Below are 20,164 nucleotides of genomic sequence, written 5' to 3' on the forward strand. Positions count from 1 at the left end.
AGTGCTTTTGAATGTTTTAATTACTTTGTGAAATCCAATGCATTATGATGATCCCATTGGAATCTTTCTTTTCATTTTGTTAAAGCCCATTGGAATCTTTTGAGTGACTTGGTTTACATAATCTCCTTTGGTGATTGTTATAATATTGGGTTCAATATTTAAGGCCAGATATATTACAACTAAATCTATAGATTATTTCCGTTTTAGTCTCCAATTAATGATAAATTTACAGTTTTAATCTCTATACATGTCTGGAATTATGATTTGACCCCCAAAACAAAAAAGAACATCATATTTTTTCCAAAATACCCAGAAGGACCACAACTAGAATTAATTCCAAAAATATTTTAGCATGAATTCCACGTCACCTCTCCCTATCTCCACCTCATGTTTCTTCTCCGACAAAAAGTTATTGGTTGAGAACACTTAACTTCAAATTCTTCTTCTTCTTTTATCCATCTTTACTTTCTTCTGCTGAAGGAGAGAATCTCCTTTGCCGGAAGTTCAATTTTCGAATCGATCTGTTTAGCGTTATAGATCAGACCACAGTCTGGTTTCCAGAACGGCCTGGAAAGCGAATCTCTTGGGAAGAGGTTTTTTCCTTTCGCCAAAGAGAGTAGAGAGGATGAGAAGAGAAGTGGGGGTAAAAAAAAATAAGGAAATATGAAGTGAGAGGAAGAAGAAGAAGAAGAATAACAAAAGAAAAGTTGAAGGTCGTCGGCCGACAACTTTCTATCAGAGAAGAAAGGTGAGGTAGAGAGAGAGAGAGAGCAATGATGTGGAGGAGAGATGGGATGAAGTGGAAGAGAGAAGGAGAAATGATGTGAACAAATTTTTTGAATTAATTCAATTTTGGTCTCGAAGGGTATTTTTAGAAAAAATTGAATATTTTGTTTTGGAGGCCAAATGAAACTACCCGTTTTCGATATTAATGGCTTTTAGCTAGGTTTTCTTTAGAGATGAACGGAAAATCTATAGAAGGACCGTAGCCAGGGGCGAGCCCACATAGGGGCCCGTGCCCCCACGACCCTAATGTAACTCGTATGTGTTAAATTTCACTTGTCAATATATTATGTATCTATAGTTCCACATTTAAAACTGAATATTTATCTAGCTCAAGTGGTGTAATGCTTGAATTATATTGTGGAGGTTTTGGGATCGACCCACACGTAACACCTTTTTTTCTTGAATTTCCACTACTTACACTTTTTTCGTAGAATGTCTATTATTTATGTTAGTTGAAAGTATTGCTGTGTTTAAGATGACTACTTATTGATAATACTTTATAAAGGGCATGTTTGGTCTAAAATTGGTTCTTATTAATTGAACTAATTCAATTTTGGTCTCTTCAAAGTGACCAACTTAATAAAACGACTTTGTAGAGATGATGAATTTTCTAGATAACTCCCTTAATTTTGATTCTGTCTGATTTTTCAGTGACTTGTATTTTGGCCTTCAAGATTATTTTTTTACAAGTTTGTTATAGTAAACATGTTATTAGAAAGAAAAGTTTATCTTAATTTTTTTCGTTACGATTACTTGCTCTTATCATCTCCACCATCGTTTTCTTAATCTTCACCACTATCTCTTCATCCCTTCCTTTGTTTTTTATTTTAATATTTTTTGGGAATGTAGTTGGGAGAAGGATCCCAAAACCATATTGATGAGAAAATTATTACTCGTTGTACATCAAAATTACCATGGAATATCTAAACTATAAATTAAATTTTGTTAAAATTTTATTTTTTGATTCTATTTTTTGATTCTAGCCTGATCGTATACTATGAAATTCTTTCACTAACTAAAACAAAAAAGTGTCCCCACTCATAAAATCTTCTGGCCTCGTCACTGATCGTAGCCATCTGCGGAAAGATCAATTTTCTGGAACACAACAAATTGTCCTCCTTTTTATTACAAGACATTTTTTTTTCTTGAAGGAAGCACATAGCTCACCATTTTACACATTTCTTAAAATAGTGGTGGATACGTAGTTTAAAGATTATTCATCAAGTTTTTTTTTTTTTTTTTATTTATTTTTTTTGTTGTTGTTGTTGAAAGAGATTATTCATCAAGTTGGTAAAAAAATCAAAATCTTTGATACCTAAATCGAGTAATTCTTTCATCAATTTCTAGTGACATATAATACTGGACAACACAAAAAGTTGCACAAATTGCCTACTACTAACAAGAATGAAGGAGCCACAAATGGATTCTGGGATAGCAAACAATATGGTTCAAAGACTGATTCAAACCTCCCTTGTTTTGATTGATTAATATTTTACCAAGTATAAAGTACAAAAGATATGAACATGTTCTTGTATTTGAATCTGTAAATTATTGTGTTAGTGCAGTGAAGAGAGGGATAAACTTAAAACAAGGACGGTGTCAATCGTGGGGAGGGTGGGCCGGCTTCCTACAGCCTGCCCTCACTACTAAAACAATTGCTCCAGTATTTTCATAATAAAATATTATTTCAATTCATAATATTTTATTATGAATTGAAAATAGTAGCTAATGCAATGCACCTTCCCCACAGGCAGAACCCATGATCTCAGCAAGTTCTTAGTTTTTTACTTTTGCTTTTACCCTTGTCACTTCCCATCTATTATATTAAAACATTTCAATCAGTTATCCAGGGATAAATCTGGTAGTTCTTTTTATTTTAGAAATTTGGTTGGGAACATATGATTATATAAAAATTAAAATTGGTTAGAATATTCTTACAATAACTACTATCCACTTATTTCTCTCTACCCATATTTTTCTCCCTATTTATAAGTCGGTTGATATTTCTTCTTTGAGAAGATCGTTGGATTAAGAGATTACTGAGGAGAAAATCTTTTGTAAGCGCTTTCAAGTGAATATCACTTACTGCTATATATATATTTTTTTTTTATCCAAACAAAGTTTTGGTATCTTTTTCAAAAAGTTTCACATTTTCGATTATATCCTTCATCTGCTCTATATCTCTCGGTCAACTTCAATTTAGTGAACAAATGGTTACAAGAAATACAAAAGGATCAGTGAAGTAGAGAAAAAGAAAATCTACAAATATTTTCTTCAATCTTCATTATCTGCATTTTTGTTTTTTTTGTACTTATATTTTCAGTTATTTTTCAAATAGCCCTTAACTTTGTGACCAGTTTCCTGCCTAGCCCCTTACTTTTATCAAAAATACTCAAATGACCCACCTTTTTCAGATTCCGTTATAACACCGTTAACTAGTCATCACTTCTCTCTCATCCAAATCATCGCCTCTCTCTGCCACCTCATCATCTTCACCGGCGAAGGTCGTCGGCCGGAAAATTTTCCGGCCGACGACCTTCAAACATTAAAAATAAAATAAAATTTAACTCTCCTCTCTCTATAAAAAAAAGAAAAAGCCTATCTACTTTTATCAAAAATACCCAGATGGCCCCCTTTTTCCAGATCCGTTATAACACCGTTAACTAGTCATCACTTCTCTCTCATCCAAATCATCGCTTCTCTCTACCACCTCATCTTCTCGCCACCTCATCATCTTCACCGGAGAAGGTCGTCGCCCTGTCAATTTTTTGGCCGGCAACCTTCAAACATTAAAAAAAAATATTTAACTCTCCTCTCTCGCTCTCTAAATTTTTTTTTAAAACACTCTCTTTAGATCTGAAATTTTTTTTTTTAGAGAGAGGGAGAGAGAAGAGTTTAATTTTTTAAGGTTTGAAGGTCGCCGGCCGGTGATCTTCGGTGATGAAGATGATGAGGTGGCAGAGAGAGGCGATGAGTTGGATGAGAGAGAGGTGATGACTAGTTAACGGTGTTATAACGGAATCTGAAAAAGGGAGCCATCTGGGTATTTTTGATAAAGTAGGGGGCTAGGCATGAAGTCGGTCACAAAGTTGGGGGTTATCTGGAAAATAATCCTTGTATTTTTGTTTTAGTTTACATTAGTTGTCATCTATGTCTTTAAAGACATTTTTTTTGTTGTCATCTACTTCTGAGGAGAAATTTATTTCTGTAGTCTTTTGATTTAGTTTTTTGTAATATATTTTTTTCTTTCTTGATATGTGATTTACCACAACGACGTTAGCCAAAAGAGATCTACCCCGTCGAGGTGGGAACTTAGTCCTCATTAAAATACCAATCAATCTTACTTCTATAAGTTGTGGTGAGACCCCGTAGAGATGATTCTTACACTATTTTAAACTTGGGATACTATGACTACGGATTGAATTAAGATCCTAACTCATTTTCATTAACATCCTAAGATGTTTATTTTTTTCTTTAATAAAGCAACAATACAAGAGTTGAGATTTGTGACAATAATTTTCATAATTAAGAAAAGAGTTAAACTTGTTTTAGCCTCCAATTAGTAGCTAACTACTCGTTTTGACGTTCTTAAGTGTCTAATAGTTCGATTGACTGCCAAAAGCAAAAGCAATTTAGTCTTTTCTTCTTTTTCTGAAACTACCTTTACAGTACTTCTGAAAAAAAAATTCTCTTTCTTTATCCACATCATCTTTATCTCTCTCCTAGACTTCACTTTCACTCTCATCCACTTAATCTCTCCACCTCGTCTCTTTGACTTCTTTACCACCACCATCGCCACCCCACTACCAACAACTCTTTTCGTCCATTTTTTTCCCTCTCTGACCGACGAAGGGGTTTTCCCATCTGCCAGAAAGAGAGATAGGGAGTTGATGGTGGTGGTGACAATACCAATGGTTGTGGTGGAAGAAATAACAAAAAAAAATCAGCAACTCTCGTTTGGCGACCTTCACCCTCACAAAAAGATTTCTCCACATCTCTCTTTTCTCTTCTTTTCTCTCTCTTATAATTATTATTATTGTTCTTCCCCCTTCTTTATCTTCTTCTTCTTGTTCTTCTCCTCTTGTTCGCAAAGAAGAGAGAGAAAGTAGAAACAAAAAAATTCCTTGTTTGAGAAGGGTGAGGTGGCGAGGGGGAGAGGCGAAGTGGAAGTGACAAGTGATGAAATGTAGGAAAGAATGAAACATGAGGAGGAAATAGATGTTTTAAGATGTTTATATGTTTAATTTTATTTTGGTCCCTACAAAGTTTTTTGACAAAACGATTTTTTTTGTTTTAGGGGACTAAATTAAGCTGTCATACATTCATATAGGTCAAAACAGTGAGTGCGTTACAAATTGAGAACCAAAACATAATTAAAACAAAAAAATCATGAAGATAAGTACCAAGCACAAAAAGAAATTTCCAAGTTACTTTCTCACGTCTCTCTCTCTTCTCTCTCTAAAATAATTGTTTTTGCTTCTAAACCTTCAAGGAGTTTTTTTGCCTCTCCGGCGAAGGGTCTTCCCTTCGCCGGATTCCGTTTTTAGTTTATAATAAAGATCCAACACCTTCAACAATGTCAGGCCACTCAATCAATCTCACAATTCTTTCCATCGGCGACCAATTTGTCTGTCAAAGTTCATCCTGTTGTCATCTTCAACATTAGTGATGGTTATATGAGGCGTCCAGATCAAGTAGAGAGGGAGATTGGTGGCATTGGACATTGAATATCACCATCACATGTTGATATTTCTCGAGAAGGTGAACCCTAAAGAGGTCTTTCGTGGATGACACTCAATCGGCTTTGGGGTCTTAGAGATAATGATGAAGATGATCGACACACTCATAATCAATCAAAACATAAGATTCTTCGCTTCATGGAAATGGAGAAGGCTATAATCGGTGTTTCGTTCGACTTTATCTTCTTCACAATGATGGATATGGTGGAGTGATGGAGGCAGTTTTCCGGCGTCAATGGCGTTGTTTCGTTTGTTTAGTTTTTTCTTTTTTTGTCAGACCTTTAGGGTCTCCTTTCACGGATCTTCAGGATCCTTTTGTCAGACCTTTAAGGTCTCTCTTCACGGATCTTTAAGGATCCTTTGTGTCTGTGTCTAGTCCAATTTTTTTCCCTTTATGAGGTACTTTGCATTTAAAGGTATGTAACTCTCATGAAGTCTTCAGAGGAGAGAAATTACAAATTATCATCCATGTACCATCGTGATTTTATCACTTATTAATGGATATGTTTCCCTTGGATTCAAAAAAAAAAAAAACACAAGATAGTAAAGAAAGGAGTTTGTGCTTATCTTGTCTCCCAGTATGACGCAGTCCCATCCGCACAGTGTCCTATAAAACCCATTTCTACAATATTAAACCGTGTCCATTCAATTTCACAATCTAAACGGTTATAATCTCCATTAGTCTATTTCTTTGAGCCCCACGTATAGGGGTGAGATTTTGGCCCAGAAACTCAGAACCCGCCCACGACCGTCCGAGTCCGAAGGGTCCGTGACCGTTCGATGCCCGAATCGATCCGTACCTGCCCGACCGAAAGATCTTAAGCGGACGGACGCGGGCATAGGTACCCGGTGGTCCGACTGAGTCCACCCGTTTATATCGTCCGCCCGACCGAACCCGTCCACACCCGTCCGTTTATCCTACCCGTTATACCCGCCCGCCTATATGATTGATTTTAAGCCTTTAGATTTGTAGAGTTAGCTACAACCATTAGATTTCAAGAGTAAAAATAAATAACCCTAGAAATCACTTTTCTTAATTTTGTCTTCGTCGTTCTACTTCTCTAGTCTCTATCTCCTCCAAAATCTCAGTATCTCATCAATAACCCGAGAATCCACAATAAACCGGTCGTAATCCATGAGAAGAAGTATATAAACCGATCATAATCCATGAGAAATCTCAATGCTTATCTTGCGATTTTGAATTCATTTACTTTTTAGAATTGTAAAGTGGGAGTTTTAGAAAGTTGTATTTAGCGACTAAACATTTTAAATTTCGAATAAAAGTTTCTTTATTTGTTCATTAGTGACCGGTGTCCGCCCGACCGATACCCGGTTTGCCCGACTATCAAAACGGTCACGGACGGGCACTTTGTTGGAGAAAATTCTGAAATGTCCGCCCGTTTTGTCCGGATGTCCGAGTAGACACTTAGGACTCGTGTCCGTTCCGTCGAACCGGTTGAGTTAGTGTCCGTTTCCCGCCCGTCCGGACCGATTCCCACCCCTTCCCACGTAGAATCAAAAAATCAATCCTCACAAAACCACTTACTTCTTCCACTTCCGGTTGACCTCCTCATCCTCCCCACTGCTTTTGTTTTGGGGCATCTACCTTTGTTTGTGGGACATGTATAATTCAGTTAAATTACATTTAACTTTAATTGACGGACAACTTAACTTCTAACCCAAAATTAATATGTTTCCTCTTTGGGTTAATCATGTTTTGGCTCTTAACGTGCGACCAACTCATTATTTTGCCCCATAAGTTGTTCAGTAGTTCGATGTTGCCTTCAAAGGTCAAAAAAAAGTTTGAGTTAATTCCTATTTGACCTCCTACTTTGTGACCAACTTTCTTTGTGACTCCCTATTTTTCATAAATTCAAATATGACCCCATTTTTAGTGTAAATGTCATAAGTACCCTTCCTATATATATTCTTTCAAAATAAAATTAATTATAACATATGAAATTCCACCTCACTTTCGCCTCACATCTCTCTCCACCTCACATAGAAGGTCTGTTGCAGGTCTTCATAGATTTGCGAACAGACTCCGGCGAAGGAAAACCCCCTTCGTCGGGGTACTTAGAGAGAAAGGTGAGATAACTTTTTTTTTTAGAGAGAGAGAATTTAAATATATTTTTTTTTTATGTTTGAAGGTCGCCGGACGGAAAAGTTTCCGCCCGACGACCTTCGCCGGTGAAGATGATGAGCTGGCGAGAAGATGAGGTGGCAGAGAGAGGCGATGAGTTGGATGAGAGAGAGGTGATGACTAGTTAACGGTGTTATAACGGAATTTGAAAAAAGATCCATCTGGGTATTTTTGACAAAATCGGGGGTTAAGAAGGAAGCTGGTCACAAAGTTGGGGGCTATTTGGGAAATAACCCAAAATTAAGGGATTGTCTCTTCTAGATCAGTTAGGGTCAATCCTACTTGACTGCAGTAGTAACATGGCCTACATCCAAAAGTGGATGCCCTGAATGAAACACCTTCCCTTTCTGCTGTCTCTAGGGTTTACATTGAAGAAAGAAATGGTCACCAAATGAAAATCCCCCTTTCCTCTCTCTCTCTCTCTCTCTCTCTCTCTCTCTCTCTCTATCCACTTGCAAAAGGACCAAGACCGAGTCAGTACTTTCCTGGAAGAAGGTATGATGTACGTGCCGGTGAAACGTGTGTTTTCTTTTTGGTTGTTCAACTTTTGCATGTGAATATAGATCGATCGACAGTTGGAACATGAGTGATTACACCCTGATTAATGAGAAAATCTGGAAAGAGAGAAAGTACACACACAAAAGGGGGTGGGGGGGAGGGGTTTCTGTTTATTTTCATACTTAAAACCCTAGCTAGTTAGATTACCTATTTATAACTCATCTTCTTCTTCTTTACTTCTCCTCCACCAGTTCAACTTCTTTAATACAGTAGTGGAAAAAAGGGAGAGAGATGGAGAATTTATTGCTTCTGATTGGTTCCTTTAAGCGGCTGGGCTGATCTATAATCTAGTATAATCTATAGATCTGATTCTGATGAGGTGAATTTTTAGAGAGAGAGAGAAAGAGAGAGAGAGAGAGAGAAAGAGAAACTGACAGAAGAGAGTGAGCACACCCTAAGAATTGTATAAGGGTATACAGTTGTTGGTGCGTGCTCACTTCTCTTTCTGTCAGCTTCTTCCCCTTCCCTGAAAAATCTCAACTTCTCTCTCTCTCTCTCTCTCTCTCTCTCTCTCTCTCTCTCTCTCTCTCTCTCTCTCTCTCTCTCTCTCTCTATGGTCTTAAATGAAACCCTTATCTTCTTCTTCTGTCTCTCAAAGATTCATTCATTATTTCCAGGTTTGACTATGCATAAAGTTAGTATGTGTATTTTTCATTATTTTATAGGAAGAAGAATATCATTATAAGTAATTAATATCAATTGTTCTATCAAAAAAAAAAAAAATTAATATCAATTGTTTTGAATCTTTAATTCTTGAAAATAAGGTGAAATAATAATAGTGTTATTATTAAACAAGATGAAGGTGAGGGAAAGAAGGTTAGTATGAACATAGTAAGTAGTCTATAACCACTTTATCTTCAACATTTGTTTCATGATTTCTTTTTGTTCATGTGATATTAGATGTTAACTTTTATGAGTTTTGAGAAATCCGAATTGTTTTTACATAAAATGGGTTTTGAGAGATCTACAAGATTAATAAGAAAATGGGTATGTTTCTTAACTATAAACTTGTGCTTTTGCTTCTTTTTTCTTTTAGTTTTATGCAGATGATAATGAGCTCTTCATTGAAGATGTTCTTACTAGAGATCTCCCATGGGAAAGAAGGTGAGAGCTTTCCATCTCTCTCTCTCTCTCCCTCTCTCTTAAATGGCAGTGATGTTGTTGTAGTGTTTATTGATTTAGATTTCTATGGGTTGCTTCTTCCAATATCTTAGTGAGGAGTAAGTCAATGTTTGTAATATGATCAATAAAAATTTTATTAGGTTAAACATAAAACTAAAAAGTTCAAAGTCTTCTTCAGAATTTGACGGTTTTTGAGTGGATGAAGCTGAAAAAATGATGACAATCAAGTTAACGAAGAAGCAGCATTTAGGTGGAATTAGTAGTAGCTCCTTATGATCTATTGATAAGGTATGTGATAGTATTCCATTTGTTTTTTTTTTTAAGTTATTTGTTTGATGTGCTATTACCTTCAGTATTTGATGCATATTGATTTCATAGATTGATAGTATGCCTTTGGTATTTTATACTAAAAGTAGCACTAGAAAACATGAAATTTCGGGCAAATTCTAGGCGGAAATTCGAGGAGGCTTCCCATGATTAGAGTTTCCAATGTTTAGTATCTAAGGAAGCTCCAACCATGGGCATCCGCATGGGATTTTTGTCTGGAGTCTGAGCGAAATTATTTGTTCCCTAGCATTTTTCTTATACTAATCCGTTTTCTTTTTAATTGCGAATGAAATGAACAACTAGTTATGATTTGTTTAGGTAAACAATAACAACTTTTCCATCAAATCATATATGTTAAGGTGCTTATTGAGATCACACTACATAAAAAACATAAATTTGGAAATTCGATTTCTTTGAGAACCTAAAATATTGAGAACTTTGGGGTAATTATTGCGTATGAGGCTATGAGTTGAATACCTGAAAAAAACACAATAAGAAAATTAGTGTTCTAGTTTGTTTTCTAAATGAGCATTCATATTTATATTAAGATCTCATAGTTCTTTTGGTAGTATTGCTCACAAAGGTTTAGTGATTGACTGCTTGTAGGGTCTTTTTTAATGAAGTAGTTAGTTTTTGTTATGGTCAAGAGCTTAGTAGTCTTTCGACTTGAGTGAGGGAGAAAAATGTTCGAGAAATTTTTGTGGTGGTTCCCTATAGAAATAGCCTATGGTAGAAGAGTTACATGGAAATAGATCTTGAAATATCTTCCTTTGGTGAAGAGAAACTACAAGATAAGCTCTTTTGGGTAGGAAGATACGTTTTAGAGAACATTAGAGGATAGGCAATCATGCTTTGTGGGCGAAGTTCTCTAATGTCTTGCAAACCTGTAATTCTAGGAGTGGCTAAATTAGAGGGGTAAAGGTTGCTCCATTCACCTAAAAGAATTGTAACATCAACTGGTCAAGGAATGATAATGATATAGGAATACATGATGGAGCTTTGGGATCAAGTTGTTAAAACAAATAGGCAATGTTCTGGAAATATGTACCCGCAAACCAAATTGTAAAAGGTGGGAGGGTGAATAGTCTTTTGAATACTTCTCCCAAATGTAATCCTTAACTTAGGTCAATTAATCTAAGAATGCTACCATAGGTAAGATCACGTAAAGAGTTGATTGTATGTGTTGGAATTCATGTGAACATATCAAGGAGCATAATATCAATAGGTTTCCATGCATATATAATGATTCAATAATACAAGGTCTTTCCCCTCCCTTCGATCTTTGCAAACTTGGGACTTTATCAAATTCCACTGAACTTAGGGCTTTATTATGGTTTACCAAAAACAAACCTCACACCTTGTTCACCTTTAAATAATACCTACAAGAGGTGTTTCTTTAATTGATTAGAGTAGAGTAAATTAAGAAAAGAGACATGATCGACTTACTTACCGAGATATAGGTAAATAACTCACTAGTTGTATAGTTCCATGTAGACGCTTTTGGTCTTGTTCAAGATCCTTAGTAATGTAGACGGTGCTGCTACAAATCTTTGGATTTTGCTTCTCAAAAATGATCTTTCAATAAGGCGTTGGTCGGGACATGCTTGTAATGATGCTTTGGATGGTTACCGACATCACGGTTTTATATTCGTGTTATCTCAATATCTCTCTACACTTCCTCTAAACCACTTAGAGTTGCGTGTTAAAAAGAGCTTTAAATTCATGATGATCTTCATGTGATGTTTGAAAAGTCTTTAAAGATCTCTGATGATTTGAGGCTGCTTAAACTTCTGGCATCCTTTATCCCATGGAATTGCCTTTTCATAAAAAAGATGAATTGGGACTACATAAACTCTAGTATGAATGTCGAACTTCATGCTATAGAAATTTTATTTTACAAGCGTCAAGAACTATCAAGAAGTGTGCACTTTTTGGGGAAAAAGTGCAAATACTGAAGAGCTTAGTCGCTTCTTGTTGGCAATTTAGTCTTGGGTTCTTATGCAATAGCTACTTTTCCAATGGTTGCGAAAGGGGCAACACAAGCTAAAGGTGTTTACCCCCTAACCCACCCCACTTGTTGTTCAGCCTCGTGAAACTGTAGCCCGATGGACAATCGGTGGCCACTCGGTATTGTATTCAAGTGCACTTAGGCGGTTTGAGGGTGTGATGTTTTATGCATTTTTGTATTTATTTGGGTTTGAAAGTCTTAAGAGGTGCTTTTCAAAGTCTAACCACAAAAACTTACCTAAATATAAGTGGAAGAGCCACACATCTAAAAATACATGTCAAGCGAAAGAGTATGGACCGAACACTCTCGAGTTGGAAGTCCATTGCTACTAGCTTATGGAGTGATGAAGACTTCTTTGCTAGCTCCTAGTCTCCCCTTAGGCAACTTAAAGGTAATGAACATACACTAATGTGTGTATGACATTTTTACTTTGAGTCTCACCTTAAAAGATTTGGTGACAAGCATCCTCCTGACTTGCCTCTCCTTGTCCTTTTTCTCTCTTCTTCTCCACTCTTAATTTTAAGCCTTAGACGGCAGGTATATTTACTGTGCAAAGCATGTCACACGCATGTAATTACTTTATTGTGCTACCTCTGAGTACTTTTGATGTTGTTATTGGTTTAGTCAAATTGTATTTGAAAGTGCAACTGATTATATATATGACAACCTATGTCAATCTTGATACTAGCAAGAACTTGTCAAGTTGAAGCGAGATGCAAATGGTGTGGTATTTGTTAGCTATTGGGAATTGCCCCGACTCAACATGCGAGGAGGTGGGTGTGGGTGTACATACATAACTAGTTAACCCATTCCTGTGCTCTTGATTGACATTCCTAGCATCACATTAGGCGTTTAACATAAGTTCTAGCGTCAAATCTCCTTGATTTTTTTGGAAGAAACAATGGAAAACATGCTTTGTTTGTAAGATGAAGCAAACGACCGGTGACAATCCTTACATTTGCATAACCATAACTCATAAGTTCTTGGTTGTCCAAACCAATCATGAAATATGTTTGACGACCTTTTCATATGTTGGAGAAGAGTATTGCTGATATAATTACATTCATGAAATAGAAAAAAAACACGACGAAGTAATTATACTACAGGTGTTTACATTTGAGATCGACAAACATAGGAAACTTAAAGCAAGTATTTTGTATAATATGAGGGAATGGGAAGTTGTAATTGTGGTATGGCTACTACTTGCATCACTAACTGTAGTGGCAACACATGAGTGGGTGAATGTCCAAGTAATATGAACACTCGTTAGTGTTACTTTGGGAATAATTGTATCTTACTCCGGTTGATAGCTAATATGATTCTTGGAGTTAGACTGATTCTTATAACTGTTGGAAAAAGGGGCTTTAAACCAAATTTGAAGTTGGGCCTTGTATGGAATATTATGTGGGCTTGAAGTTTGAGTGTGGTTTGAGTACTATAAGGTTACAAAATAGAAATGTGTTAGATTAAAAAGTGATGTAATAGTGAAAAGAAGAGAAAAACGTGAGGCAACTTCTCAATTTTGAGATCTAGAAAAACCTAGTGAGAGAAAGTGAAAGAAAGGTGATTCCTTACTAGGTAACTAGGGTATATGGTATTTTGAAGACTTAATAGTTTAATGGTGTTTTGTGTTGCTTGCTTCTAAAGGTTAGTAGTTAATTACTTTGTTATTGAAAAGAGATTGAACTCATATTTGAATCTAAATTTGATGAGGTTTATTGATTGATAGTATTGGGTCTTATAGATATTGTTTGTGGGTTTTTTGTGATTAATCTTTGATCATCAAACAACATGGTATCAGAGCCATAATGCTTTAGCATTTTAACACTTTGAGAATCTAGGGTTTGTAAAAAAATTGGGGATCTTGTAAGAAAGATGGCAAATATGGTACAATCTCAAATACCTAGATTAACAAAAGAAAACTATGGACATTGGTCTATCCAAATGAGTGTATTGTTGGGTTCTCAAGATTTGTGGGATATTGTTCAAAATGGTTATGTAGAACCAAGTTTAGAAGAAGAGGATAGTATGAATGATTTACAGAAAAATGTTCTTAAAGATTCAAGGAAGAATGATAAAAAAGCTTTGTTTCTCATATATCAAGGGATAGATAGTCCTACTTTTGAAAAAGTATCCGAAGCAAAATCATCGAAAGAGGCTTGGAATATTCTCAAGAATTCTTTTAGAGGAGTTGATAAAGTAGTGAAGGCTCGTCTTCAAATTTTGCGCGGTGAATTTGAAAGGTTGAGTATGAATGAAGGAGAACTTGTTTCCGATTATGTTTCAAGAGTATTGTCTAATGTTAACGAAATGAAAAGGTGTGGTGAAAAATGTGATGACGTTCGGGTGATGGAGAAGATTTTACGGTCTTTAACACCTAAATTTGATAATGTTGTTATTGTTGTTGAAGAATCAAAAGACTTGGAATCTATCACGGTAGATGAATTGATGGGAACATTGCAAATCCATGAACAAAGGGTGAATAGAAATGTTGCGAACTCTTCAAATTATTCGGTTGATCAAGTGCTTCAAGCAAAACTAACTTTAGAAGAAAAACAATGTATATCAAAAAAGGAAAAAGACTATGAGAGTTATGGAAGAGGCTATGATAATCATAGAAGGGGCTTTGGAAACCAAAGAGGAAGAAATCCTTTTAATAGAGGAAGAACAAATGAATCAAGAGGAAGAGGTAGAGGAAACTTTACTAGACCTTATAATAGTCATGGTAGAGATAAAAGGGATATTGAATGTTACAATTGTCACAAACTTGGACACTATAGTAATGAATGTTGGTATAAAAATGAAGTGAAGGAAGAATCAAATCTTGTTGAGAACGATGTAGAAATTAATGTGGATCCTACATTGTTATTCTCTTGTGATGGGTTTGATGAATCTCAAACAAATACTTGGTATTTTGATACCGGTGCAAGTAATCATATTTGTGGGAAAAGAGAAATGTTTGTTGAAGTAAATGAAAATGTAAAAGGGAATGTAAAGTTTGGCGACTCTTCAAAGATTTCGGTGCTAGGAAAAGGTAATATCCTCATTCAACTAAATGGAGTGTCCGAGAGGAAAAACCGCACCATATTAAATATGGCAATAAGCATGTTAAAAGAGAAAATGTTGCATAGAAATTTTTGGGGGGAAGCCGTGGCATGTGCCGTATATTTGTTGAATAGATGTCCCACAAAAAGTGTGTATATGAAGACACCGGAAGAGGCATGAGGCTACTACAAGCCAAGTGTGGCTCATTTAAAAGTTTTTGGGTGCATTGCTTATGCAAGGATACCGGAAGCAAGAAGAACAAAACTTGATGACAAAGGTGAAAATGCATATTCCTTGGTTATGATAAACAAACAAAATGCTACAAGTTATTCAACCCTATTGCCAATAAAGTTCTCCTTAGTAGAGATGTTGTATTTGAAGAAGAAATGGCATGGGAGTGGAAAGGAAAAGAAGTTACTCAAGTTGAACTTGAGCTTGAAGGGGAAGAACATGAAAAAGAAGAAGCACAAAGAGAAGTTCAAAGAGAGCCACAAACACCACCGATGTATAGAGAAGCATCATCATCATCATCACCTTCATCCTCGTCTCCATCATCCTCATCATCGGGGGGAAGTTCTAGTGAAAGACCAATGAAGACAAGAAGTTTGAGAGAAATTTATGAAGTTGTAGATAATGAAGAAGAATTGAACTTGTGTTGTTTTCTCATGGATTGTGATCCTATTAGTTATGAAGAGGCCATCGAAGAAGAAAAATGGGAAAATGCAATGAATGAAGAAATTAATGCAATTGAAAAAAATGATACGTGGGAGTTGACAAATTTGCCAAAGGGATACAAACCTATTGGCGTGAAGTGGGTGTATAAGACAAAGAAGAATGCAAGTGGAGAAGTCCAAAGATACAAAGCAAGACTTGTAGCTAAAGGTTACAAGCAAAGGGCCGGCATTGATTATAGTGAGGTATTTGCTCCCGTTGCTCGTATGGAAACAATTAGATTGTTAATCTCTATAGCGGCTCAATATTCATGGAAGATTTATCAACTTGATGTCAAGTCGGCATTTTTAAATGGTATCCTAGAGAAAGAGATATATGTTGAACAACCTTTGGGATATGTTAAAAAGGGAAAAGAAGATAAAGTCTATAAGTTGAAGAAGGCCCTTTATGGGTTAAAGCAAGCTCCACGTGCATGGAATGCAAGAATTGATAAGTATTTTCAAGAAAATGGGTTTGAAAAGTGCCCTCATGAGCACACTTTATATGTGAAAGTGAAAGAAAATGGAGGTATGTTATTTGTTTGTCTCTATGTTGATGATGTGATATTTACCGGCAATGATTCAAGACTATTTGATGAGTTCAAGAAGAGCATGGTTAAGGAATTTGATATGACCGATATTGGGTTGATGGGTCATTTCCTTGGTATTGAAGTGAAGCAAATGGAAAATGGCATATTTATTTCTCAAAGAGGATATGCTAAGGAAGTCCTTAAAAGGTTTAAAATGGAGTCATGTAATCCGGTAAACACCCCTCTTGAAAGTGGAGTGGAATTGAGAAAATGCACAAGAAGAAGTGATGTCGATCCTACATATTTCAAAAGTTTGATTGGAAGTCTACGTTATCTTACATGTACAAGACCGGATATTCTCTATGGAGTTGGGCTAGTGAGTAGGTACATGGACACACCGGATGAATCTCATCTTAATGTTGCAAAGAGGCTCCTTCGATATGTTAAAGGTACGCTCAATGATAGTTTATTTTTCACTTGTGAACAAGATTTTAAGCTTATCGGTTATTCCGATAGTGATTGGGGTAGAGACTTAGATGAAAGAAAAAGTACATCGGGGTTCGTATTTTTTATGGGTTACACGGCATTTACTTGGTCTTCTAAGAAACAACCCATTGTGACTTTATCTACTTGTGAAGCGGAATATGTAGCCGCTAGCTCTATGGTTTGTCATGCAATTTGGTTAAGAAATATGTTGAAGCATCTTCAATGCCCCCAAGTTGGTCCAACCGAAGTGTTCCTTGATAACAAATCGGCTATTGCTTTAGCCAAGAATCCCGTTTGTCATGAAAGAAGCAAACACATTGATACACGATATCATTTTATTCGTGAGCATGTTAAAGAAGGAGATATTGAAGTGATGTATTGCAAGTCTCAAGATCAAATTGCGGATATATTTACGAAACCTTTGAAGCATGATGTCTTTGAACGATTGAAGTGGATGTTAGGTATGAGAAGCTACGGAAATTTGGTTTAAGGGAGGATGTTGGAAAAAGGGGCTTTAAACCAAATTTGAAGTTGGGCCTTGTATGGAATATTATGTGGGTTTGAAGTTTGAGTGTGGTTTGAGTACTATAAGGTTACAAAATAGAAATGTGTTAGATTAAAAAGTGATGTAATAGTGAAAAGAAGAGAAAAACGTGAGGCAGCTTCTCAATTTTGAGATCTAGAAAAACCTAGTGAGAGAAAGTGAAAGAAAGGTGATTCCTTACTAGGGTATATGGTATTTTGAAGACTTAATAGTTTAATGGTGTTTTGTGTTGCTTGCTTCTAAAGGTTAGTAGTTAATTACTTTGTTATTGAAAAGAGATTGAACTCATATTTGAATCTAAATTTGATGAGGTTTATTGATTGATAGTATTGGGTCTTATAGATATTGTTTGTGGGTTTTTTGTGATTAATCTTTGATCATCAAACAACAATAACGCTACTATCATTGATATGTTTTATTGCATCTTGTAACCAAATATTGACAAGAAGTTGGTTGTATCATCATATGGGAATTTTTCTAAAATGGGAACATTATACCGAAAATTTTCCTCAGCATGAATAGCTTCTTATAACGCTACAATCGTTGACCTCCTTAATACAACAAGTTATTTGACGATCACTAGATCATTCTTGCTGCTTGAGTGTATTGTTTGTATTTCATTATTATGAGTTTCAATGCATTGATAGGTATTTAAAAGAACTAATTTACCAACTTTCTGAGATAGTTTCTTTTTGTTGGGGGATATTTGTATGAAAATACTTGCTCGTCTCATGTTTAGTCGATTTTCATGTGAAAGGTTCTAGACTAGAGTAATTTTTGTTTCTCTAACGATATTGTGTTTGTAAAGACAAACAAACTCGGGTTTTAAATCACGAAATCTAGCTTTAGTGCCCTAAAACCCTATTCGTTTTCCAATCTGCTGTTTAGAAGTCATTTTCGGGCAAACGTGATGATTCAGGAAAAGTGCAGGACATAGCTTGCATGGGCAAGATAGATTTTCGCTACATTTTCAGTCTATTTTAATTTGTATACGTGGAAAATTAGGTTTCAATCAAGACGAGATGTCGAGCTCTTGCATTCAGCCCGGAGATTCTAGGAAAATGGTATCTACTTGAATACACAGGCCTTCAGGAGTATAATTTTAGCAATTGTATTTTTTTCTTCATTCATGTTGGTAATAATTAACAGGTAACAACTTGGGAGAGATTGGAATCACATGGTTAATCGAAAGAAAACTTTCAAAAGATGATGACTTTTACTTGAATGTATATTTGTTTATCAATTTCTTCCTAGTTGGTTGTTTTTGTTCTCGAATGTCTTGTATGATCATGAGACTCGTTTTCAGGCTGTCTGGAACATAATATCAAACTTAATTGAAGTGAAGTGGAACTACGTCGTGCTTATCCCGGCCTAAGGACGAGGTAATTGTTCACTTATATTATTGAGGCCATCGTCGTTGATATTTTTCCTTGAAGCTCTCCGTTTTTGCTGCTAACTAAGGGATCTGAAAATGTTATTGCGTTTCAAAATTCATACATCTTCTCAAATATTTGAGGGTTGGACTTGATGCATGTATATATTAGCTTTGGCATAGATTTTTCGTTCTTGGATGAGAGATGGTACCGAAACTTGTATGCATCTTTTTATCTGTTTATATCAAAATAAAAATACCGTTAGCTTTCATGTTAGATGCACTTTTTGTTTAATTCCTTTCTTGAGTTAAGTAGTCCTATGTTGCACGAAGAGGTGGATTATGAAGTCAATTTATCGGTGGGATAAGGAACATGAGTTGGTACTATTGTGTTGTCATTTCGTTATTTTCCTATATGAACGTCGAGACATAGAGAAGAATCGTCTTCATCTTGTTTTCGCCTTCTTAGTTTATCAATTCATTTCACTACCAAGTTATGTGCTGCACTTTTTTATGATCTTGGTTTTATTTGTAAGGGATCTTAGTTTCTCATTTTTATAAAACGATCTTCGTGTAATCAATTAAATTGTAGTCAGTCTTCCAACTACCAAGGTGTTTGCTTTTTGTTGAAACGTTGCGTTCTATTTATCGAACATAGAACTTTTTGAACGATAATTATAAAGACCGCGTCAACTTGTTGCCTCTATATTGGTTGAATTTAGTGACGGCACCTGTTACTCGGATCATATAGTAATTCTAGACCTAATACGTAACAAACCCAAAACCACGACTTGTGGAAGGAACTCATGAGATAAAAGTTGGTGCGGGTTTTGCTCTCTAACTGACAACTCGACGGATTGCACAACCATTGTGCTGGGGATGCTGGTTAGTAACTTTTCTCACTGCTCTCATATATTGCGGGAGTGTCATTATATTTTTGGTTATAATTTGTATCCACCCCTGTTTTGAGTCAAATAAACTTTTTTTTTTTTTTTTCCTTCTGTCACCCTAAGTTTGCCCGGAGGGAGATGCCAAAGCTACAATAAGTGAGTTTATCTTGTTCCTTTTGTGGCTACTCTGGATGAGAACTTGCAAAATAGGAACATTGTATCCCCGTACAGAGGATGCAGCGATATAACTATGGTAGGAACCTAAAGCGAAAAGGCAAAGTTTCCTAGATTACCTTCGAGACGTGTTAGAAATCGACATGAAATGAGAATTTTAGGCTATTATTGTACATTGATTCATTACTTGAAAATGTTATAGATATGAAACTCGTATGTCGTAATATATTGGCGAATATGATTTTGATTTATGTATATGCAGCGATATAACTATGGTAGGAACCTAAAGCGAAAAGGCAAAGTTTCCTAGATTACCTTCGAGATGAGGTTAACTGACATGTTAACTAGTCGATTAAGACAAATTCAGGTAGATACTGCAGTTTTTTCTTCTACAGTGTCTCGATGTGACATCAGCTTAAAACAGCTTCAAGAGTCCGTTTTTTTATATATCAAGAATCAGTTTTTTATAAGGGTTAAAAATTCACTTGTTTTGGCTTTTTAACCCCATATTGTAGGGTGGATCTCTAAAGATACCAAAGATCTCCTCTAAGTCATGGATGACTTTCCACGAAATTGTACATGTACCTATGATATCAAGTGTGAAATTTTGTCGATTTACTTTAAATTGAGTATCTATTTCCCCTCTTCTCCTGTTAGGATTGGAAATCCTACATTGCCACACGTCCAGAAAAAGCTTGAACGATTTTTAACAAAAGGGTATCTCCATACC

General features: G+C 35.8%; 2 long non-coding RNA genes across 3 annotated transcripts; one reads left to right on the forward strand and one right to left on the reverse strand.

Moving 5' to 3' along the window:
• Positions 1–8,254: 8,254 nt before the first annotated feature.
• LOC147540070 (uncharacterized) lies at positions 8,255–18,642 on the forward strand. Of its 2 annotated transcripts, XR_015225249.1 has the most exons (4): positions 8,255–8,843; positions 9,273–9,330; positions 9,527–9,636; positions 18,305–18,642. It is a non-coding gene; the product is annotated as an uncharacterized LOC147540070 (long non-coding RNA). The 2 variants fall into 2 exon arrangements; XR_015225248.1 differs by lacking the exon at positions 8,255–8,843 and having other exon boundaries at positions 9,228–9,330.
• Positions 12,025–19,521, reverse strand: LOC147540071 (uncharacterized). The gene is made up of 2 exons (XR_015225250.1): positions 17,394–19,521; positions 12,025–13,029 (listed from the first exon to the last, which is right to left on the reverse strand). It is a non-coding gene; the product is annotated as an uncharacterized LOC147540071 (long non-coding RNA).
• Between the last annotated feature and the right edge of the window lie 643 nt (positions 19,522–20,164).

The sequence above is a fragment of the Eschscholzia californica genome, unplaced genomic scaffold (assembly GCF_041429995.1).
Source record: "Eschscholzia californica isolate CP2 unplaced genomic scaffold, dmEscCali1.0.p SCAF_5, whole genome shotgun sequence".
NCBI lineage: Eukaryota > Viridiplantae > Streptophyta > Magnoliopsida > Ranunculales > Papaveraceae > Eschscholzia > Eschscholzia californica.